This window comes from Phoca vitulina, unplaced genomic scaffold (assembly GCF_004348235.1).
Source record: "Phoca vitulina isolate PV1807 unplaced genomic scaffold, GSC_HSeal_1.0 scaffold18, whole genome shotgun sequence".
Classification (NCBI taxonomy): domain Eukaryota; kingdom Metazoa; phylum Chordata; class Mammalia; order Carnivora; family Phocidae; genus Phoca; species Phoca vitulina.
This window is the reverse complement of record NW_022589721.1, coordinates 705640-729850: the sequence shown is the minus strand read 5'-3', so window position 1 is coordinate 729850 and position 24211 is coordinate 705640. Positions and strand designations below refer to the sequence as shown.

The 24211-nt window shown below is 40.5% G+C and overlaps 1 protein-coding gene across 3 annotated transcripts in view; it reads left to right on the top strand.

The window, feature by feature from the left end:
- NCALD (neurocalcin delta) overlaps window positions 1-24211 on the top strand; it is a 372435-nt gene that overhangs the window by 110897 nt on the left and 237327 nt on the right. For all 3 annotated transcript variants that reach the window (XM_032415658.1, XM_032415660.1, XM_032415657.1), the window contains exon 2: window positions 4664-4716. The gene's annotated coding sequence lies outside the window, so the exon portion shown is untranslated. The remainder of the gene's footprint in view (window positions 1-4663; window positions 4717-24211) is intronic.

The following is a 24211-nucleotide window of genomic DNA, read 5'->3' as shown; positions in this document are numbered from 1 at the left end:
TCCCATTCAGTTTCCCATTAAATATACAAGTATAACATCTGGCACTCTTCTTTTTAAGGACTCTGAAAAAAGAGCTGCAAGGATTAGACTTAGCACTTGACAAATCATCCAACTATAATATTTTCATCTAGAGTTGAGTCTGAAGCTGACTGAAATGGCCATGTCAGGAACAGTACTGTGTAATGTCACAGAGGAGCCACTTAGGAGAATTCCTAATATGGTTGGGACATTCTTGAGATGCATGGAATAGCCCATTTGTATGGTATCATCCAAGATGGGAATGCAGCTATAACATGTCAAGTGACAGGATCCACAGAGCACTTCTTTTCTGTTATTTGTCAGACTATGGCCTCGTTGCCTGATAATGGTAGTTCTTTCTTCTTTCTTTGCTTCATTTTTCAATAGCAAATCCTTGGACTCTGAACTGGGAAGTTCCTTTCCCGCTTGAAAGTCATATATTCTTAGAGTTGGAAGGGACCTCAGTAATTAACTTAATCTGAACCCTGGCATTTTTGCACATGAGAAAAATGAGACACAGAGAGGTTAAACAATTTGGCCACAGTCATCCAGATAATTATTGAACTCTCCAGCCCCCCTTGACTTCCCCTTCCAGATGGGCAGAATGGCAGCCTCCCTCTTCCTTTTAGTTTATTTGCCAGAAGTTAGTCTTTTTTCACATTATGAAGCCACTTGGAAATAACATAACTCCTTTGAAAGAAGAAACAACATGTTTTACTCAGCAAACTTATTTTTGTTTTTTTCCAAATGGGTCTTCATTCTAACCCAGTGTGACTCCCCTTTCTTCTGAGAGAGCTTTCATGGCACTGTGTGATATCTCTCTAATGGCCAGCGCTGCCCAGCTGGATGTCTGCAGAACAGTTACAGCAAAGCCCCATGCACTTTGGAGCATGGCCTTGCCTCTGAGTTCAGGAAAGGAGAGATGCTAGAAACTGGTCAGCATCTTTGCCTGAGCCCTTGGAACGGATGATACCAGGAACTTCTCCAGAAGCGATCATTTATCAAAATGAAACTTTTGAAAGGATCCTTGATTCTTGAAATTAAAAATCTCACACTAGTGTCCTAGGACTGAGCACCCCTGTGACTCCTGAGACCTGCAGACTTCGCTGCCACTGGAGGGCGGGCGTGGGGTGGGCAAGGTAGTCCCTGGAGCCTGGCCCAGCCAGGGAATGCATGGGAGACTTGAAAATGAGTTTAAGTGAGAAGAGGGAAACTTACCGTTTACTGTCTCAGCTTGTGGGGAAAGGATTTGGGAGCCTTGTGCTCAGGAAACATAATGTCTGCTTAGTCCTTTCTCTCTACACTTTCCCCCAACAAAATAATGGTCTGGGTGTGGGGTTGGGGGGGCGGGAGGAGGTGGTAAGCTTTGCTCTGGCTCTGTTGTGTGTGCTCTGAGACTAAGTGCTGGGGTTTCAAAAGCCAAAACCATTTTCTCTGCTCCTGCTGGAACATCTCTTCTGTGAGGCGGTGGACACTACAGGATCCTCCTTCTGGAAAAGGGGGGGCGGGTCTCAGGGGATAAGACGAGGAGGGGGAAACATCAATTACTAGCTCAAAGCCGAATCCTGCTACATTTGTAAGAGCTCAGTTAAAGGAAAACAGGGACTGTTTAGTACGATGTTCTCAATCTGAGCTGTTTCCAAGAGCAATAAATGAGTGCTGTTATCTGAGCTAAGCACACAGAATGATGAGAAAATGCATCCTGGTGGATTATCCTCAAATCTTTGGAGTAAACAGAATTTTTTTCTTGCTGTGGCAAAGCTTAATTCTGTACCAAAATGGTCATAGAATATTGGAATTTTATGGGAACTCAGAGATGATGTGTGCTGGGTCTTCCCTGTCTTCCCAGATCTAGTCTTCCCCCTACTCCACGTTGTTCTGAGCCCTGGGACACTGATCTCCAAGGATCACATCTGTGGGCTTACCTGCCCTTTGGCTTCTCCTTGGATTTGGACATTAGGAGGTACCCACTTCACCATCCTTTGGCAGTTTTCCTTAACCCTGTCCATGACTTGTAAATAATCCCCTTCATTAAAACTCCCATTTGAGTGTGTAATCTCTGGGACCCTAAATATGACTGTTTTACAGATGAGGAAACTGGCGTACAGAGAGGCCCACTGGCTTCTCTGGTGGTATCTCTTTTCTGCTGCTTTTCCCTGCCATGGTTGAACATTTGTAAATCGAGACCCCAAGACCCTGGAATGCTGGCCTGGGGATGAGGGAGCTGTAGTCTGCTCTGCTCTAATGTGATGGCACATTTCTAAGAATTTTCCTTTCTTGGTGGTCTTAAAGATGGTATTTTACATGATTTATGCATATGATGAAATAGTATTCAGCCTTTAAAAAGAAGGAAATCCTGTCATTTGCAACAACATGGATGAACCAGCCAGTCCTTCGTGATTCCACTTATAAGAAGTGTCTAAAGTAGTCACACTTGTAGAGCAGAAGGTAGAGTGATGGCTGCCAGAGGCTCAGGGAGGTGGAAAAGGAAAGTTGCTGTTCAATGGATATAAGTTGCAATTATACAAGATGGACAAGTTCTAGAGATCTGCTGTACCACATTGTGCCTGTAGTTCACAACACTATTATACAGCTAAAAGTTTGTAAGTGGGTAGATTTCTCTCTTGTTTTTTTAATCATACACACAGAATAAGAAGCAAAAAAAAAAAAAGAGGTATTTTAATAGGTTAAAAAGTCATTGGGGAAAGGACACACCTCGGGGAGGACTCTGTCCATGAGGGGGTGGCTGGGCTAGTGGAAAGTCAGGAAATGCCTTCTTAGTCCATTGGGGAAGCACCTGTGTCAGGGCCTGGCTGGAGGAGGGGGGCTAAATTTAACCCCCACTGTCAGCCCAGTGCCTTGAGCACTCATCTCCCTACTTCAGTGTGTGACTGGTCAACATTTCTGGTCATGCTTTTGACCGTGTGTGTGTGTGTGTGTGTGTGTGTGTGTGTGTGTTTGAGTGTATAAAAGAGAGAGAGAGAGAGAATGAATTTGCATTCTTCCTTTTATGAACTTTCCTAAGTTCTCTTAGGTCTTTTTTTAACCTCTCATATTTCATTGATTCTAAGACAAGTTTTATTTTTCTCACATTTTGAAACTCTGGTACCAGAATGTGCCTACAACCAAAAGCATCTTTTGTTGCAGTTGGTCAGGTGGTAGTTGTGCTATAATTGCATCGCTTGGGCGTGTGTGAACTTGGTAGTTCTGGTAGACTGACAAGACAACTGAAACCCCTATTGTTTCAGTCAGTGATCCATTTGATGACCATCTGAGAAAGGAATGCAAGTCCTCGGTGTTGACTGAAATCTTCTGGCATCTATTAGTAAGATTTTCTTGCCAACACTTGTGGATAACTATCAGAAGCTTAGAAGAAAATCCCGAATACAATACTTGAGCACTCTTTTAGGAAATGCTGCATTACTAAAGCTCTTGGTGGCAGAGAGGACAATATTGTGCGGGAAAACACACTCCCTGAATATTGTGTCAAATGTGATTCATAGAGTGGCTTCTGAATGTGAATACCTAAACCAAAGTAAATTTGCATACCTAACCAATTTATTCCACTTTTCATGTTTTCCTTTTTTATGGATATGATAAAACGCAGGCCTTACATAAGTCCAATAGAGCTCTTTCAATAAGTATGAAATAAAAGTTCTAAATCATAGTGTATCACAGTTTAATGTGCAGCTGTTTTTTTCTTCCTTGTTGTTATATAAAACAGCATTGTCTCTTACCATCAGTGAATCTTAACAATCAATGATACGTGGTAGGAAAGTAGGAAGTCTATTAAATTAGCAGCATGAATCAAAAGATGAGTTAGAAAGCTAAGGGGTGAGAAATGAGTTTAGAAATTCTTTTACTGTTTAAATATTTATTAAGCTTTACTGTGAGACCAGGGGCTGGGCGAGGCATAAGGTTATAGCTGTGAACAAAACAGACGTGATCCCTGGGCTCACAGGCAAGACAAGATCTACTGAATTAGTAGTTGCGTGCATGATATTACAGAAAAGTGCCGGCTTCTTTGGAATTGTAAATAGGGGAACTTAAGATGGTCAAGGGGAGCAGATGGCTGACTGAGGAAGGGACACTTGAGTGTAGAATGGAAGGACAAGTAGGAGTTAGTCAGGTAGAGTGAGTGGGGAAGGGAAGAGGGGTAATCATGGCAGAGGGAGAGAGCAGTGTGTATGAAAGCAGGGAAGTGGCAAGGAAGGAGAAGCTGAAGGAAGTGCAGTGTAGTTGGAGCATGGACAGTGGTACAGAGATGAGAAACAAAGCTAGAGAAGTAGGTGGGCCTCAGATGATGAAGGGCTTTATAGGACATGACAAGGAGGTTGCCCAAAAGTAAGAGGAAGCTGTGGAAGGGGTTTCAGGAGGGGTGTAGTGTGTCGTGCTCAAATTTTAGAATTGTCGTTCTGGCTGCTGTACAAAAACGGAATGCTGTAGGTCAAGGGCAGATGAAAAGAGCATGGTAGTAGCCATCCTCACTTGATTCGAGGGAAGGAAGTTGGAATGGGCAGAAGTTATCATATGATGCAGGGGAATTCTGGAGCAAGCGATAGTTCCCATCACTGGTTGCATTCCTCAGATATTCTATCCTTAGTTCCTGATAACCTAAGACAATAACTTTCTTTGTTTTCAACAGAGTGACTTCTTCTGACTTGAGCCTACAGTGTGCTTTGAGAAATCTGCCACCAGGTAAATACAGAACAAGAGTTTTCAGGTTGATAAGCCACACTTCTCTCCCAAGACTCCCTAAGACCTAAATTCAACATCTTATTTAATCCTTGCAATAACCCTATGAGTCAGGTGTTGCCTTATTTCCATCTTGTACATGAGGAAATTGAGGAACAGAGAGGTTAAGCAACTTTATCAACATGCACAAAGATGTTTAGCGCAGCATAAATTATAATAGCCAAATGAAACAGAGGAGAGAATCTAAACATCCAACAGTAGTTAAATTGTATCAAATCAATTATGGTACATCATTTGATGGAGGTACTTTACCAATATTCTTTATCAGATTAAGAAGTTTCTTTCCTACTCCTAGTTTGTTAAAAGTAAATTAGTTCACCTGTACATTGAATTTTATTGAATGATTTGCTAATCTACTGAGGTGATCAAATGACTTTTATCCTTTGATAAAAATTTTGTTCATGGTGATTTACATTAATTGATTTTTTAATGTTAAGCTACCTTGCATTGCTAAGATAAAACCAACTTGGTCATGATACATTTTTGTACTCAGTGAGATGTAGTTTGTACTCAGTGAGATGTAGTTTGTTGTACTCAGTGAGATGTAGTTGTTAAATTATAGTCCTGAGACTGGCTAAAATTTTCCTGTCTAGTATTTTCACTGTCAGGAATGGTTTTCAAAATACTAGAATTACTGGCTACTTGAATGTGTGATGAAATTTGACACTAGAACAGTTTGGGTGTGGAATTTTTTTGAGGGAAGAATTTTCGCCTACTGTTTTAATTTCTCATTTATTTAGATTTTCTATTTCTTCTTGAGTCAGTTTTGGTAAGTTTTGGTTTTGGCTACATATACACATTTCTTTTGGCTTTGTATGCAAGAGGGGAATTTCTGGGTCTTGGAGTAGGTATATGTTCAGCTTTAGCGACTCTATGAAAGAATTTTTCAAAATGGTTGCATTGATTTAAAAATTTTCATCTCAATCAGGAATATGTGATGGTTCTGATTTTCCATATTTTTCCAATACAAGGTATTTTCTGTTTTTGTTAGTTTGATTGGTTGTTTTTTTATTTAAGCTCTACTGGTGGGTGTGTAGTATCATATTGTAGTTTTAATTTGCATTTCCCTATAGACCAGTGAAGTTAAGTACATTTTCATATGTTAATTGACTGTTCATATATCTTGTTTTATGAAAGTCCTTCTCAAATATTAAAAAAATTGAGGTGATTATTCATGTTTTTTGAAAAAAAAATTGAATTGTCTTATTGAATTATCTTTCTTATTGAATTATAGACATTTTTAATAGTATGTATTCTGGATTTGAGCTTTTGCTAGGATATATGTGTTGTAAATATCTCCTCTTTTTCCTGTGGTTTACCTTTCACTCTTTTTTTAATGAACAGAAATTCCTTTAAAATAGTGCAAATTATTTGTTTTTTTTTGTTTGTTTGTTTTTTTCCTTTGTGGTTGGCACTATTGTGTCCTATTTAAGAAATCTTGGCCCTATTTCAAGATCAGAAAGATGTTTTCCATTTCCTTCTGAAAGTTATATTATTCTACTTTTACATTTTGATCTATAATACATCTGCAATTGATTTTATTGTGTATGATGTGAAAGAGAGGGTCAAGATTAATTTTTTCTATGTGGATACACACTTGACCAAGGACCATCCTTTGGCCATAGTTCTATTTATCTATTTATTTATTTTGGTTAGGCTTCCTGAGGAATAATCAACACAGTAAAATTCACTCTCTTGAAATTTATGGTTTGATAAGTTTCAACAAAGATACACAATCATGTAACCACCACCACAGTCACAATGCTATAGCCAACAACTGAAACAGTGTTCCTTTGTAGTAGATCTACTTTCCCTACCTGCAGCCCTTGACAACTACTGATCTGATTTCTGTCCCAGAATTTTTCTTTATTCATAATATGTAAATGAAGTTGTAGAGTATTTAGATTTTCATTTCAGACTTCTTTCACTTAGCATAAAGTTTTTGAAATTCATGCGTGTTTTTGCCTATATCAGTAGTTTGTTCTTTTTTATTGCTGAGAGGAATTCCACTGTGTGGATGTACCACGATGTGTTTATACATTCACCAATTGATGAACACTTGGGTTATTTATAGTTTTTGGCTATATGAATCAAGCTACTGTAATCATTAGTTAATGGGTCTTTGACAGATTTATGTTCTCATTTTTCTTGATTAAGTTACTAGCAGTCAGATTATTGGATCAAATGGTAAGTATAGCAACTGTATGTTTAATATTATTTGAGAAAAATCCCTCTGGCTGTTTCAAAAGTGACTGTTTCATTTTGCATTCCATTCAGCAATATGTGAAAGTTTTACTAGCTCCACAGCCTCCCAGCACTTGGTATTAATAGGCTTTGTAATTTTAGCAATTTGAGTTGGTATACGGTGGTACCTCATTGTAGCTTTCATTCTCATTTCCCTAGTGATTAATAATGTTGAACACCTTTTCATGTGCTTCTTTACCGTCTGTATATCTTCTTTGGTGAAGTGTCTGTTCAAATTGTTCACCTATTTTTAAACTTACGTTACCTATCTTTCTGTTACTGATCTATAATTGAATATATTGGGGATACAAGCCCTTTATCAAATATGTGCTTGCAAATACCTTTTCCCAGTCTGTGACTTGTTTTTTTTATATTCTTAAAAGTGTTATTAAAAGGGCAGAACTTTTTAATTTTCATGAAATTCAACTTACCAATTTTTTTCTTTTATGGGTATAAGTTTTTTGTCCTAAGAAATCCTTCCTAAAACCAAGAATACAAATATGTTCTCTTTTTTTTGGTAGAAATTATATAGTTTTAAATTTTACATTTAGTTATATGATACATTTCGAGGTAATTTTTGTATCTGGTGTGAGGTAAAGGTCACGGTTCACATTTTTATATGGACGTCTAGATTTTCCAGTACTGTGTATTAAAAAAGCTATTCCTTTGTCCTCTTTAATTACCTTAGCACTTTTTTCTCTCTCCTCCTCCTCTGGTGCTCTAATTACATGCCTATCAGACTATTTGATATTGTTCTATAGCTCTTGGATACTTAAAAAAAATTCTCCTTTCTCTTTGGATAATTGCTATTGATCAATCTTAAAGTTTACTGATTCTTTCAATGTGTCCTGTCTCCTCATCAGCCTATCAAAGGAAACCTTTACTTTTGATATGCATTTTTTATTTCTAGAATTTCTCTTTGTTTCCTATAGTTTCCATGTCTCTACTGATTTTTTCCATTTTTTCTTGCATTTTATTCTTCTTTTCCATGAGCACCTTTTATGTATTAATCATAGCTATTTTAAAATTTCAGTCTGAGTGTTCCACAATCTGAGTCATCTCTGTCTAGTTGCTCTATCTTGACAATGGGTTGTTTTTCCTTAGTTTTAAAAATATGTCATAATTTTGTTTGAATGTTGAATATTGCTTATATAAAAGTAGTAAATAATAGGGTAAATAATATTGCTACCCAGAAATGGCACACTTCTTCTTTAGTAAGGCGATTGATGTGAGGGTTTGTGTTAATCTTGTTAGCAGATGACAAGATCAGTAGTTAGTAGGGAGTTAGTAGGATGGGGTTGGGCTCCTGGTTGCTGGAGTTACCTTCAGCCCACCAGACTCCAGCATTCTCCCGTGGGGGCCTGTAGTTACCTTATGCTTAGTGTGGCTAGCGTGCCAGAGGTTTTTTCTCACTGCCCAGAATCCATCCTTAGCTTTCAGCAGACCCACCACACCTGCTCCACTGAAGGGATCTCTCTCCATGTTGGTGCTCATCTAGGAGTGGACTGTTCTTGCCCTGTGCTCAGTGTAATGCAGTAGCTGTGGTGGTGGGGTTGTCCATTTTCCTGGTCCAGCCTCAGTCTTGGGCAGGCCTTGTGTGTCTGTACTTCACGACCTGGTCTTTGTCCCTGTTCCTGCTCCTCTTCATGGCAGTCAACCTCTGCCTCGTGTCTGTGGGTATCTTGGGGAGAGAGGGCTTCCTGACCCTCCCTGGGTCGTAGCAGACCTCTTCTTCGTGTCAGTACCAGACTCTAGGTCTGAGAGTTTTTTGTCTTTCCATCAGGGCAGATAGCTTTTGCTTCTGCCCTTCTCAAGAATCAGTGGATCTTTGCTTGGATCTTGGGAGTGGGAAGGTTTTCTGCTCCTCTCCCAGTGGTTTAAAGCTCTTGCTTAATGTGGAATAAAGTTGTGGGAAGTGGACGGGTTTCTTGCCTGTGCCCTTCTAAAGGGTCACTCTTCAGTCTCTGACCCTGCCCTTAATCTTTCTCAGGAGTAGCGCCGGAAACCTACGGGAAAAGAAGCTTGAGAGAGGCTCCCAGGGATTCCATACTGTCATGCTCGCACACACTAACCCCTTAGGATTCATGAACATTTTGGCTGTTTTCTTCTTCCCTGCTTTTATGATGGCCACTCCCCACTATGGCTCTCTGTCGAAGGTGACAGTCTGTGTGTCCCGTCTGTCCTTGGAGATCCATGCCATTCTCTAAATTAGTTCACCTGGCTGTCTTGTAACCTTAGCTCAATACAAGTTATGCTTCTGTTGATTACACAGCTTTTTCTGTGGCTTTCTGTATCTTCAGTGGATGCAGAAAGATGTTACAGCTTTTTAAGAGCCACTGGTTTTAAAGGAAAATTTGGGTTGTAAATAAAAATGCCAGTCAGAAATGGATGAAAGCCAAATCAAAAGAAGACCATAAAACCACAATCCAAAGCTTAATGGGAAAACTGAGAGGCTTTAAGTTTTCTTCTTCTCTTGGGTTGGCGTTCTTCTTTCTCGGGAAGTAACTGCCCGCACTGGCAGGAATCATACAATAGAATAGCTTGATTCTGGAAGGAGACGAGAAAGGGAGGCCTGGGAAAAGAAAACAAGAAAGAGACCGCAAGCAGGCCCTGTGGAGGTTTGCGGCTTCCAGAAAAGGGGTGCAAAGTGCAGTGTCCTGAAGAACGCCAGATGTCCACAGCACCTAGGAGTGCAGTATCATGTGTCCCCATCATCCCAGGCACAGTCACATGAACTTGCAGCTTGGATGCTTAACCCTCTGCATCCTTGCTACTCCAGGGGTGGTCTGGGGACCAGTGGCAGCAGCAGCACCTGAGAGCTGGTTAGAAATGCAGGAGGCAAGTCCCATTTAGACCCGACGAATCAGAACCTGCATTTTAACAAGATCCAGAGGGATTCTTACACACTTGGATCTTTGAGAAGTGGTGCTTTACATAATCACTGTTTCTTTTCCCTTTTAGCCAACTGTGCTTCTAATAATGAGATTAAAATCCTTCAAAGTCAAAATATTGTGAAGGTAATCCTATCTTAAGAATAAACTGGGACATAATGCACAAAATGAAGACATTTAAATGAATTTTCTAGTTAAAGTACTGAATTTAATTGAACAATTATCATTGATATGCATACTTAAAGCTTCTTATTTTCAAATTCTTTCTTGAGTTTTAGTTCCTAGCACTCAAAAACCTTGCCTCTTTCTTGTAGTGGGGATTTTTCTGTTGTTTCTTCTTATAAAGGTATTTCCTAGACCTAAGAAGCTGGCCTCAGAGGGGCAGTTTGGCCTTCCTCTCCACCTTGGTTTCAGTTTAAGAAAGAGGTTCCTGCATGAAGCTTCTGTTGATGCTTCAAAACCTGGCCCAAAGGGTTCCAGCAAGGACCCATCCCTCTGTGAAGGTCCTTGCCGAGAGCCCTCAGCTTTCGAATCTCCCCAACTTTGAGGGCCTGGTGATGCAAGCGATGGGAATGTGCTGCCAGAATTCTCATTTTCTTTATTTTTCCTCAACTTTCAATACAAGTTAATTTTACATGTATCCCAATTCTTAAGTTGTCTTCTTTCCTTGATACTGTAAAAAAGCCAGCCATGATCGCTGGATCATAGTGGCTGCTTTCCTTTTGTCTTTCCTTTTGTCTTTCCATGTCTCTGACATGAAGTCAGAGAGTTCTGGCGATATTATGACACTGTTTTAACATATCTTTTTCAATGTGGGGCCATCTTGTGTGTGTTCTCAGCAGGTAGACAGAGACGGGCACAAGGTCATGCCTTCTCGCTGAGCCAACCCAGACAAAGAGTTGTCTCAGTTGCCTGAGGCCACGGGATTCTGCTTTGATGTCAGTGGTCACCCTTAGCTGCAAGGGAGTCTGGGAAATGGCTCTCTGAGTTGGGCATATTGCTGCTGGCTTTGTTATGGGTTTGCTATGGGTAGAGAACTAAATGCAGACTGCAGACAGGAAGCTAAACATCGGCTTAAATTCTGGTCAGGGTCAGCTATAATCCGGTCTATTACTTTTGCTGCTGAAGTATTTTCATTCACGGGAAAGAAAAGTAAATACTACTGAGGCCAGAAGTAGAAGGGAGGGTGTCTAGACCTCCGAGTCCTTTCCCTCACTCAGTCTCAGCCACCTGAGAAGTCACTCCCTTGAGGAGGAGGGAAGGGATGCAGCAAAGGGAAGCAATCACCTTCCAGTAGTTTTAAGAAGACAAAGGGTTTTGTTTTATGTGCCCAGGGAGAGGTGCTGGGGAGGGGAGCATGGTGCTCCTCCTAATAATTGTTGTATACATATGTGTGTGTCTCACACACACACAAACATACACACAATCTTAGTATATATTATTCTGTAGTGTGATGCAGTTTTATTATATTTGTTTCTTTATATACTTTTCTCAACTCCTGCTGTTAATGACCTTGTAGTATAGACAGTCATCGGCTATGGGAGTTGAGAAAAGGGAGAGTTTGCGTGTACTGAAGTTGTGAATTCCTCACAAAGGAGGTGCAGACGAATCGTGTATACATTGTAAAGAGTGGGTAGTGTTCTCCCGGGTAGAGAAGGGCGATTCGTGGCGAATGCAGCATGGGCTGTAGCCAGCAGACTTCCAAGCTACTTCGGAAGCACCCTGTAGGATTCTTCCTAGGATCCCCTCCATTGCCACACAGCAACCCACCAACCAACAAACAAGCTGCTGCTACTCCCCTCACCCACTGGTATGTAGCAGGTTCTGGCCCCTTTTCGCAGCCTTGTCATCCTTGACTCCTGCTGTCATGCCAATTTGGAAACCCGCAACAAGCCCAGCTCCCTACACAAGGCTTAGCTCAGGCTTGTGAGCTGACGGCTAATTGTCGCTGCTGATTGCTTTGCTGACAGTGCTTTGTGGCTATTTTGGTTTTTCTCGAGCATTCCTTAATTAGAGGAAATGACATCGTGTGCTGTCCAATCAGTCTCTTGTAGGATATTATTACATTTGTAGGAGAATCAAGGCAACACTTGGGTTTCTTCCTGCCAAGCTGGTATGAGGCTCGTGGCCTGTTGTGCAGTTGGCTTGGCAAAGCAGTGACCCCCCACCCAGCTCTGAGACAGGTTTGCCACTGGTGGGAGGGAAGAACATTTTACATTTCCAGTGTGGGCTCAAAGTACGCAAGGCTCCGTGGGGTCCCCTGTTCATGCAGCAATGTCACACTGAAACTTTATGCCTCATAGTGGCTGTTGCCCAGAAAGGATACTGACTGCCTCTCTTCTCTCTGCGATGAGTTATTTCAGGATTCCTTTGATATTTACCTTTCTGGTTGATATGGAAAGATGCTTCCATTTTTCCCTGGAGAAATACAGATATGACCTGAGGATGGCTCCTATTTGGTGAAGTTTTAGAGGTGGTTTGTCATGTAGTATGAGAGAGATAGTAAGATCTTACTACATTGCTTTAATTAGCAAGAAGAATGAGCTTATGTTAGAAACTATTCTGAATTATAAAATAAGTTTGAAGAGCTTTACAACTCTTCACAGAATAACTGAAATCCACAGAATAACTTTTACCAGCTGTTTTTTAAGTATGACTACCTTCTAAAACTACTTTACTGAATGCTTTATTTTGGAATAGCTGTGTTTATTTTCACATAAACCATGTGTGAAAGTTTAAAAAATCAGTTTATCTGTCTAATGAGTATGGACCTTTTTTTTTTTTTTTCCCTAAGGTTTTTGGTTTTGGTATTAACTGCTTTGCAACAAGGATTAGTAAGTCTGCTAGGGTGTCCTCAGGCTTACCAAAATAGCATGAGACACAGTTCCTGCCCTCAAAGGACTTACCTTTTAATTGGGAAGCTAACATTCTCCAGTAGTCCTTTCTGCATGGCTTCCTCAAAGCATCTATGTGGTTACGTGGTTTTTCTCCAGGAGTGTTGAGTGTTGGAGCAGAGAACACAGAATACAGGATGAATCCAGGGTTAAAAAGAGAAGAGGACAAAGATACTGAGGGTTCTGTGGAGAGATCATAAGCATCTCAGATTGTGCCCAGAAGGAAAGGAGCCTAAGGGATGTGTGGGTGGGGAGGGGTGGGAAGGATCATGAAGATGGAGGAAGTGATTAACTGACATGGTGGGTGGGTGGACACCAAAGACGGAAGGACTCCATGAGGTCAACCAAGACATGGAGAGTGTTAAGGGGCAGGAGAGATAGGGCAAAATGCTACCTATTTCCTGCAAGTCTCTCTTATCTCTTCAAGCAAAGGGTAAAAAGGGGCCAGTCCTGGTGTTTCTTTTGTGTCTCTTTTAGCTCTTGGTTCACTCTGATGCTCTAACGTGTGCTTCCTAAATATTTCCCGAAGAAATTCAGCTCACTCATGGGTTTTGTGAAGATCAGTTGGGGTCAATGGTCAAATTTCTTTCACACGTATGGAAATGATTGATGTGCTCTTTGGTTCATGTCTCTGGTGAGCCCCAAAGTGATTCCTGGCATAATCTGATGGCGTGAGCATGCACACATGTGCTACAGTGAGGAGGAAGTCTCTGTCATCTGATATTTGTTCATTACTGTTGGGTGAAGGGAAAATGTTATCACCAGGGAGACAGTCTAGGTAGACTTCAGAGAGTCCCACATGCCAGATGTGATTTCGCCTTACCGGTGAAGCCAAAAATGCTGTTTCTTTATATAGGCCAATAGTTTTCATTTTCCTTTTCGTGATTTTTCCAGCTAAGTGCATTTGAAGCCCCACATGAACAACTTAAACTTCTTTCTGATCTTCTTACTGTTCCCCCACTCAACATTTAACTTCTTCTTCAGTTTATATTTAGTTGAAGCCATCTTCATGAAAGACTTGCACAACTGAAGTTGCGGCAAAAACTAGGGAATACAATTTTCATTTGGAATAAAAGCTGAAACCTTACAAGATAATTCCTGTGCACGCTTGTATATTTTGTAATGAACTTGCAGCTCCCTAGGTGCCACACCCACCGTGAGTTCTTTGCAATGGTGTCCTATAGTCACTGGGTTACCCTGGTGATGGCCCAGTGCTGAGACACAGCAGAGGCTCACAACCGTATGTGCACCTGAGGCGAATGTGTCAGATGTCCAGCTCAAACACACCAGCAGTGTCTCTAATGCAGATTTTCTTAGGTAGCATTGTAAGGTTCCTTAACCTGTACCCCAGACACCACAGACTTGATTAGAATCGTGCGGTTACCATGGTATCCAGAGAGCCCTTAGAAGCTCATCGAATTCTCCAGGCAGAGAAAAAGATGGTAAACTGCTCCAATAGAACATTTTCTACCTTAGAAGCCGAGAATAGACACTATATTTATCTGAAACAGCAAATCTGATTTTCAAAACTTCTTTCAAGCATAATCTTTTATAAGATATCTGCTGAAAACCGCTCACAGGTTTATATGTGCTAGCACTGACTTTAGCACATTTTCTTTCATCGCTGATCTGGAAGCTTCTTTTTGAATAAAATAGAAATGTGAATGGTTCTGGCTGAGAAATCCCTTTCAATGTTAGAGAAGAGTCGAAGTAACAGAGCCCTCCTGTTTGTTCAGGGAGAATGAAGCAAAAATGGGTCTACCATGAATAAAATGGCAGGCCTGCTTTCTTCACAGGAGACTTCTCCCCTCTGATACAGTTCTTTGATGTTAATATAATTCTCACTAATTGCTACCTCCAAAGCAACAGAGTTAGGATTGCTTTTTATAAAATCTTATTGTCTGAAATTTCTGGTTAATGGAAAGGCCACTGAACCACTACCTTCTTCCCATAGAGTTAGTGGACAGGGGCTGTTTAAGTCATTAATTTGTATTGCTTGACATTTTTATAACATTTTGCAATCTTCAGAGCACATTTACATCCATTGTTATTTGAGCTATGTGACGACCTTTATAAGGCAAAGAGAGATTTTTTTTTTTTTTTTGAATGAGGGGATTGAGATAAAGATTATGTCTCCTTTAAAATCAGTTCTTCCTGTTCCTAAGTCAAATTCCATTTGCCCTGTCATGGTGGGCAAAGCATGAGGATAGGAAGGGAGAACCTATAGTTTGTTTGGTACCTATCTGTTTAATCATTTATCTCCCTGATTTGACTTTAAGCTCCCTGAAGGTGGAAATTTTTTTATTCATTGTTAGATTTCCAGGGCCTGGAATAGTGCCTGGCACATAGTAGGTGCTCAATTAACATTTTTGTGAATAAGCAAGTAATAATAATGACGACATTTTCACCTCTACCTATCCCCTTCTTACACACTCCAATGGCATAGAAAATGTTGAATATAAGAATTACAGGCTATCTAAAATAAATAGTGATGTGGATAAGTGGGGAAGTGCAGATCATCAGTCGATTAATGTAATGGGTGAAGAATACTGAACTGAGCTGTAGAAAAACACAGAAGACACTGAAAATATAGGTCCTGCCTTGAAGAGCTTAAAATCAACTTGGAGAAACCCACCATGGAAAAGATGAAGAAAACCACTCACAGTGTGTTTGGTTGGCCCTGCCGTCTTGGGAACTTGTTTGGAAGAAATAAAAAGGACATGCACTGCAAAAAACCTTGATCTCGGAGGGAGGAGGACGTGGAGGAACTCCACTGTCACTTTCTTTGTTTGGTTCTATAATTACCTGTACCTTTTCAAGTGTTTTTATGCAAGAAACTAAATACAGAGACTGGTCGAGGGATGAATCATTCTAATTAACTGGGATAGAAGGTGAACTTTGACAAAGCTTCAGTTGGCTCTTTTCTTTAAATAGTCAAGTAATTATGCTGTAATTTAGCATCAGTAAACAATTCTTTCCATCCTTATCTCAACGAGAGCTAATAGTTTCCAAGTCCTTTAGGGGTGATGCTTTTCAAGTTTCAGTCCTCGAACCACCTGCTTAAGTATGTGCTGCTGAAATTCTGATTCAGGGGTCTGGTGCAGGGTCTGGGAAATCTGTTTTTTTTTTTTTGTTTTTTTTCTTTTTTATTTATTTATTTATTTTTAAATTTTTTATTGTTATGTTAATCCCCATACATTACATCATTAGTTTTAGATGTAGTGTTCCATGATTCATTGTTTGTGCATAACACCCAGTGCTCCATGCAGAACGTGCCCTCCTCAATACCCATCACCAGGCTAACCCATCCTCCCACCCCCCTCCCCTCTAGAACCCTCAGTTTGTTTTTCAGAGTCCATCGTCTCTCATGGTTCTTCTCCCCCTCCGATTTCCCCCCCTTCATTCTTCCCCTCCTGCTACATTCTTCTTCTTTTTTTCTTTCTTAACATATATTGCATTATTTGTTTCAGAGGTGCAGATCGGAGATTCAACAGTCTTGCACAATTCACAGCGCTTACCAGAACACATACCCTCCCCAGTGTCCATCACCCAGTCACCCCATCCCTCCCACCCCACCCCCCTTTTCTCTTTTTAATAAACATGTTATTTTGGAATAATTTTATATTCATAGAAAAGTTGCCAAGATAGTACCAAAATTTCCTATATTTCCTTCACCTAGCTTCCCCTAATGTTAACGTCTTATATAACCAGAATATATTTGTGAAAATTAAGGAATCAATATCAGCAGTAATGCTGAGCTACGGACTGTATTCCAGTTTCACCGGGTTTTGCACTAACATCCCTTTCCTGGGACCTTCCATTCCATATTCCATTTTGTTGTCCTACCCCCTTCATCTCCTTGGATCTGTGATGGTTTCCCAGCTTTTCTTCAGAGCTGCATTTTTAACCCCGGGGTTCAGAAGCATGTGGTGGGGATGGGTAGGGGGGGATAGGGACTGGGGGTTGGGGGACCTCCCCTTGCCTGAGGAAACCTTGTGCTTTTCATTCCAAGTCATGCTCCTATTGGTCAGGGACCCAGCAGGAAACAGAAGGCACACTCTGCAGGACTCTGAAGACAACTGAGCAAAAGTACTATTTACAGAGGTGTAGACGGTGAAAGGAGCAAATAAGGGATATTAACACAACCAGGAATGCTTAGTGATGAGAAGCTTCTACTCCCTTTGGGATGGGGGCAAGAGGAGCAGGGGCCCCTCAGGTGGAGCTGTAGTCAGGGATGTGTAATTGGCTCTTTGAGAAAGAAAAGAGCCACTGCTAGAACCGTGGGGCTCCAATGTACAGAGGACATGGAGCAGGGAGACCCGGGTCTTTATCACCTCTATGCTGGTCTTTTGCTGGTACCTCCCATTGGCAGAACTCCACAAGGAGGCAGAAGGCAGGGGATGGGCGACATAGTTCCTGGGCACGGAGGAGGGAGGGAAGGGTGGAGAATGGGTCTGGAGAATGGATTTAGAGAGAGGTGGCGGTGAGAACCAGCACTGTGTAAAGCAAAATGCAGAAGAGATAGCCTGATTAGTTCATTGTGCCTGAGTTAAAATGTCTTCTCTGCTTATTAATTCATAGCTCCTATGTCATTAGGGGCCCATAGCTTAAAAAAAAAAAAAAGAGGATCCAATAAAAACAGTACATTTAGCTTTGGAAACTGTACAGTTTATTAGCTTGTTGCAAATTCAACAAACATTCCTTTGGTGGGTTAATGATATAAAGAGAACGGTTGTCTCCAGCTAAATAAAGAAATATCCAGACTGAAGAAAAAGAAGTACCATCTGAGATATAGTTTTAGAACTGATGATGAATTTTGAGTGTCATATACCACCTTGTATGAGTTAGATAAAATGGTGCTTTAAATTTTTTTTCTATTTTGTTAATTGGCCCTAGTTTTTGAAAGGCATTATCATCACCCTTTCTACACTATAGTGAATTGAATTCTGGCACCCAAGAAAAAAATTCAGACAGTGTTCTTTTTCTAATTGCAAAAGAATAGGAATGGAATAAAAGCTCATCTTTTTTCAAGCATCCATGCGACTTATGGAGAATCTCTAGTCTTTAGAACTGGCTTTCCTGGGGTTTATCCAATGGGAATATGGTGGGGATGAAAGTGTTATATTTCACCCCCTCATTTCAAAAAAGGAGAAGTTAGAAAGGAGGAATATTAGCTATATTTTTCTGGTTTTGACATTAAGCTTGACATTAAATCATTGTTTGCCCAAACAGAAAGCTTGGTGGAGGTTTGTTTTGCTCATGAATGTTTTTCACAGATATTGGTCTTTTGTGTTGGCTCACCATCCTCAGCCAGGACACAAACACTTCTATATTTATTTTGCACAATGGTCGCATTGGGATCTTGGCAGGAAACAGAATTTACCTCAGAGGGTTTGAATGAAGAGAGTTTAATGACGGGGCTCTTGCAAACCTGTGGGCTATGTTACAGGAATAAACAAGGGGTGGTTCAGCACCCAGGAACTAACAGCAAAGGGGACGCCATTGCCCAGGCTGAAGGGACAAGAGGAACAGATAGTGGAGTCCAGTGAGGGTTGTAGTTATGGAGGAAGAGTCACTCAACAGAAGCCATAGCTGGAAAGGGAGAGAACTCTTGTTAGACACTGCAGTAAAACAGAGAGAATAGGGACAATAGCACCACACTGCTTGCCTCCCACCTTCCCATATTTGGCTGGTACCCCCCACTAGTCAAACCCAACAGGAAGCTAGAGGCCCAGGGAGTCTAGGTGATCACAACCCTCCCACCCCTGGCCCCTGACCCCCAGGCAGGAGAGGTGGAGTATGGTTGGGGGTGTCGTAGAGGGGGGATTGGGAATAACCAGCAAAATGGTCCATTGCCATTGAGCCCCCAAAATGATTACTTGTGACATTAGATTTGGAGAAAATGCAAAGTGGATGCATTAAACTAATGAGCAAATTAATTTTCTATAAAGCCACTCTTATCACTTTAAAAGCTTACTACTCGGGCGCCTGGGTGGCTCAGATGGTTAAGCGTCTGCCTTCGGCTCAGGTCATGATCCCGGGGTCCTGGGATCGAGTCCCGCATCGGGCTCCCTGCTTCTTGGGAGCCTGCTTCTCCCTCTGCCTTTCTCTCTCTCTCTCTGTCTCTCATGAATAAATAAATAAAATCTTAAAAAATAAATAAATAAAAAAATAAAAGCTTACTACTCACCTAGCCTGTTCTGAAGTTTTAGCGCATAAAGACTCTGTCTTCTAAAGTTTTCTTAGCCTCATTGTGTGGTAAGAAACATGCTGACCTTTAACATAATGGGGAGCCTCATTTTGACCTCCAGGGGCCCTGAGGGAGGGGGACCAGCATAGCTCATGTTATTGGTTGTCCCAGCTGCCATTTTCAGAGTTAAAAATGGTCATTATAACAGGTGCAATAGTTCCCTCTTATCCGTGATTTTGCTTTTCATGGTTTCAGTTCCCTGCTGTCCACTGTGGTGCACAGGCTGATGACCTTCCTTCTGAATATCATCGGGTCAGTAGCCTAATGCAGCATCACAGGGCCTGTGTTATTCATGTCACTTTACCTCGTCAATAGACATTTTATCATCTCACATCATAACAAGAAGAAGGATGAGTATAGTAAGATATTTTGGGAGACCACGTTCACGTAACTTTTATTGCAGTGTATTATTATAATTGTTCCATTTTATTATCAGTTATTGTTGTTAATCTCTTGCTGTGCCTAGTTTATAAATTAAACTTCATCATAGGTATGTATGTGTAGGAAAAAAACATGGTAGACACAGGGTTTGATAGTATACGCAGTTTCAGGCATCTACTGCGGGTCTTGGAACATGGTCACAATAGATAAAGGGAGACTGTTATATGCTTTTATTGTTTTAATGGGTTGTTTCTCTTGAAGCTAAATCTAATTACCTAATAATCATTTCTAGTTGTTCATTGATTATTTGTGCATGAATTATTTAATGAGAATCGACCCAGATAACCAAGTGGCAAAAAGTCTCATTTTTGGGGAAAAACATTCACTCTAGCCCATACCCCCATTTGGAGATTATTTGAAAATAAAAGCAAAGTAGCAAAACCATCTTAAAAGCTTCTGGCAACTTGAACCAAACCTGGCCCTGGGATCATTTAAGAATTTTTTTTCTAGGAGGCTCAGAGAAAGAGAGCTGAAAATAGACTAGTTGCAGCAATTTCAGAAAAAGTACCTGAAAATGTTTTCTTTGGCTGAGGGTTTTTATTGAGTGACAAGTCAGCAGTACCCAGAAAATTGCATTATTGGGAAAGAAATTCATATTTGATTTTCTTTTTCCTTGTGGGCTATTTCTCTTTAATGCTTTATATCAAATCTTTAAATGTGATGCAGTGACAGCCTATCAGTCTCCTTTATTTTCTGTAATATTTTTTTCTGTATAAACCCACTTTTTCTTTCCAAATTTGTGATGAATTCTTGGCAGGACTACCTTCATCTAAAAGGCTCCAGAAAAAAATAAAATCCTGCTCTTCGAAAATAGTATTTATTTATATATGTTAGTTAGTTTAGTATCAGTCTCAATTGTGTTTCCTGTTTCCTTAGCTTCGAAAAATGTCTGGCCCGGTTCTGTCTTCGGCCACAGTGGCTGATCTGTTTATATCATGAAAATGTTAAGGAAAGGTAAAAAAAAAAAAAGTGGTCATAAGCTATTCTTCTAGGAGTCGATTGGCTTGAAGTTCAAGGGTCTTTCAAAGCTTAAGTGAGTTTAATTGCAATTTTGAGCAAAACTAAAGAAAAAAAATCTGTTGCTCCTGCCTTAGGAAGGGACGGTCATCACTTTGAGTAGCTAGAATCAATAAGCTGCTGATAGTTACTCTAAGTGGATACAAAGACCTAATTTGCCCTTATTGATCTGACCTGTGCAGGGTGTTAGAGCAGGTAGGAAGTGGTTAGTGCAAGGCCATGCTACTTTCTTTAACTTAAGAACCTGAGCCCATAGTAACGGGCATTAGCGCTGATACCAAGATCACTTCCGTCCTTACAGCTGTTTCTGTCTCTGTCAGGATCGTTTTCCAGTGATCCCGTGGTGGTAAACACTGATGCATCTTTCTTTAACTCTGGTGCCTTCCACACTCCCTCAAAATCAGTTAGTCGCCATGGTGCTAGCTTTGCAAAAGAGATTCATTTCCTTTCCACTGTTATCTCAACAGGCAAGGACCTTCCTAATGGCCTGGTTCTTGAGATAACCTCCTGCAAGGCTGCCAGCTCATAGTATTAACTTGCTCCTAGAAAGGAAGCTTCCTAGACCATCATATTTATCAGGATCTGCCCCTGCTCTCTCTCTCTCTCTCTCTCAGCCAGTTATCACCTACAGAGTAAAATGCCTGTCAGTAACCAATGAATACATTTCCATGAGCAACTGCTGTGGGCAAGGCCCTGTGCACAGTGCTGTAGGGACACAGACCATGTCCACTTGCCTGTTCACCTTGTGTCCTTGGTTCATTTATCATTTCTTATCGAGCAGGGATTATACTTGATGTGTATAAGAGTGCAGCAGCAACACTGGCTTCTAATCAGCATTCCTGATTACGTATTTTCGGCCGAGGATGGCTCTTGAAGATCTGCAGCTTGGAAAATTATATTCATAGTCCCCTCAAGGCTGCTTGATGTGGCTCCTAATATTTTTGAAACTCTCTGTTTAGAATTATCTTCTGAACTCTTAAGTTATAAAAGCAAGAGTCTCATTAGTGCATTCTCTTGTTTAAGACACAACTTATGGAATGCCTGCTTCAGACCAGGAGCTGTGCCAAGTCCTTGGCATACTAAGATATGTTGAAGTCCACCAAGCAAAGACTACCAGGGACACACCATAGTCAAACAAACTTAGGTTTATTATCTTGAGGCAGCAAGGGGGAGCACATACGGGCTTGGGGGCATTTCAACAGGGTGGTGATAGATTTTAGGGAAGAATAATCTACAGAGTTTGTAAAACTGAAGTTAGTCATAGAATTGGTCAGAATTTATAAAGTATGAAGTTGCTGAAACAGTCAGTGGTCTTTAGGACATAGGACTTTGTGTGGAATTATTCTTAGGCTAGTTTGTCTGTGGTCTGATTTAGAACAACCATGGGTCTGAATGAGCTGGTATTAAAGAGTCTGAAATTAGTTTGTCTTGCATGTCATGGTTTGGTACAGTTTTTCTATTTTTGTGAGTCATAGTATAATTTTGCAAGTTGTGGTTTCTGTTTCAATTTTCAATCCCCTCCTCACATCCAATGGCCAGCTGAACTGGTTTTCCCCCTTTTCGGAAGAATAATGACAAAGTTCTTGTCCTCAAAGAGTTCTCAGTCTAGGCTATTATAATATAATTCGATATGTTCCATAATAGAGATACAAATAAGGTGTTATGGAGTTCAAAAGAAATAACTTTGAGAAAAAACTACCATTTTGTTGAAATCCTAACATATACAAAGCTCCACATATATTATATACAAAGCAAGTTACATACATTATTTTATTTAATCCTCAGCAACCATATGAAATTGGTGCTATTTTTCTTATCCTCATTTAAAGACAAGAAATTGAGATGTGAAGAGGTTAAGTAACCCACTCGAGCTGGTCACCCAGCTAAGAGAAAATAGATCTAGGACTTTATTAAACAAACATTGACTAGATACTGTTCTAGGTGCTTTACATAATCTCCAAAATAGACCTTTGCACTTGATCTTAGCCAAAAGGCCGAGAAGCGATCCAAAATAGACCTTTGAAGTAGTTCCTGCTCTTTATCCTATTTCACTAATGAGGAAGCTGAGCATTGGAAAATGAAGTAACTCATCTAAGGTCACAGCTCATAGAGGCGGGGTTCAGACCTAGGCAGCTTACACCCTGGTCCATGCACATCACTGCCTTGTCTGCTGCTTTTCTTGAGTCCTTGTCTTTGGCTTCTCGCGGCTGTGTTCTTTTTTTTTTTTAAGATTTTATTTAAATTTAAATTAGTTAATCTATAGTGTATTATTAGTTTCAGGAGTAGTATTTAGTGACTCACCAATTGCATATAGCACCCAGTGCTCATTACATCCAGAGCCCTCCTCAATCCCCATCACCCAATTATCCCTTCGCCCCACCCATCTCCCCTCCAGCAACCCTCAGTTTGTTCCTTATAGTAAAGAGCCTCTTATGGTTTGCTTCCCTCTCTGTTTTTATCTTATTTTTCCTTCCTTTCCCCTATGTTCATCAGTTTTGTTTCTTAAATTCCACATATGAGTGAAATCGTATGTCTTTTTCTAGCTGACTTATTTTACTTAGCATAGTACATTCTAGTTTTATCCACGTTGTTGCAAATGGCAAGATTTCATTCTTTTTGATGGCTGAGTGATATTCCATTCTCCATTCATCAGTTAATGGACATTTGGCTCTTCCCATGTTTTGGCTGTTGTGGACATTGCTGATATAAACATTGGGGTGCATATGCCCCTTTGAGTCACTATTTTTGTATCCTTTGGATGAATACCCAGTAGTGCAATTGCTGGGTCATAGGGTAGTTCTGTTTTTAACTTTTTGAGGAAACTCCATACTGTTTTCCAGAGTGGCCGCACCAGCTTGCATTCCCATCAATAGTGTAAGAGGGTTCCCCTTTCTCTGCATCCTCACCAACATCCGTTGTTTCCTGAGTTGTTAATTTTAGCCATTCTCACCGGTGTGAGGTGGTATCTCATTGTGGTTTTGATTTGTATTTCCCTGATGATGAGTGATGTTGAGCATTTTTTCATGTGTTTGTTGGCCATTTTTATGTCTTTTTTGGAGAAATGTCTATTCATATCTTATGCCCATTTTTTGACTGGATTTTTTGTTTTTTGGGTATTGAGTTTGATAAATTCTTTATAGATTTTGGATACTAGCCCTTTATCTGATATGTCATTTGCAAATATCTTCTCCCATTCCGTAAGTTGCCTTTTAGTTTTGTTGATTGTTTTCTTTGCTGTGCAGAAGCTTTTTATCTTGATGAAGTCCCAGTAGTTCATTTTTGCTTTTGTTTCCCTTGCCTCTGGAGACGTGTCTAGTAAGGAGTTGCTGCAGCCAAGATCAAAGAGGCTGTGTTCTTCTCTAGGATTTTGATGGATTCTTGTCTCATATTCAGGTCTTTTATCCATTTTGAACTTATTTTGTGTGTGGTGTAAGAAAGTGGTCCAGTTTCATTCTTCTGCATGTTGCTGTCCAGTTTTCCCAACACCATTTGTTGAAGAGACAGCATTTTTCACAGAGCTGGAACAAATAATTCTGAAATTTGTATGGAACTAGAAAAGACCCCAAATAGCCAAAGTAATGTTGAAAAAGCTGGAGGCATCACAATTCTGGACTTCAACCTGCATTACAAAGCTGTAATCATCAAGAGGGTATGTATGGTACTGGCACAAAAACAGACACATTGATCAATGGAACAGAACA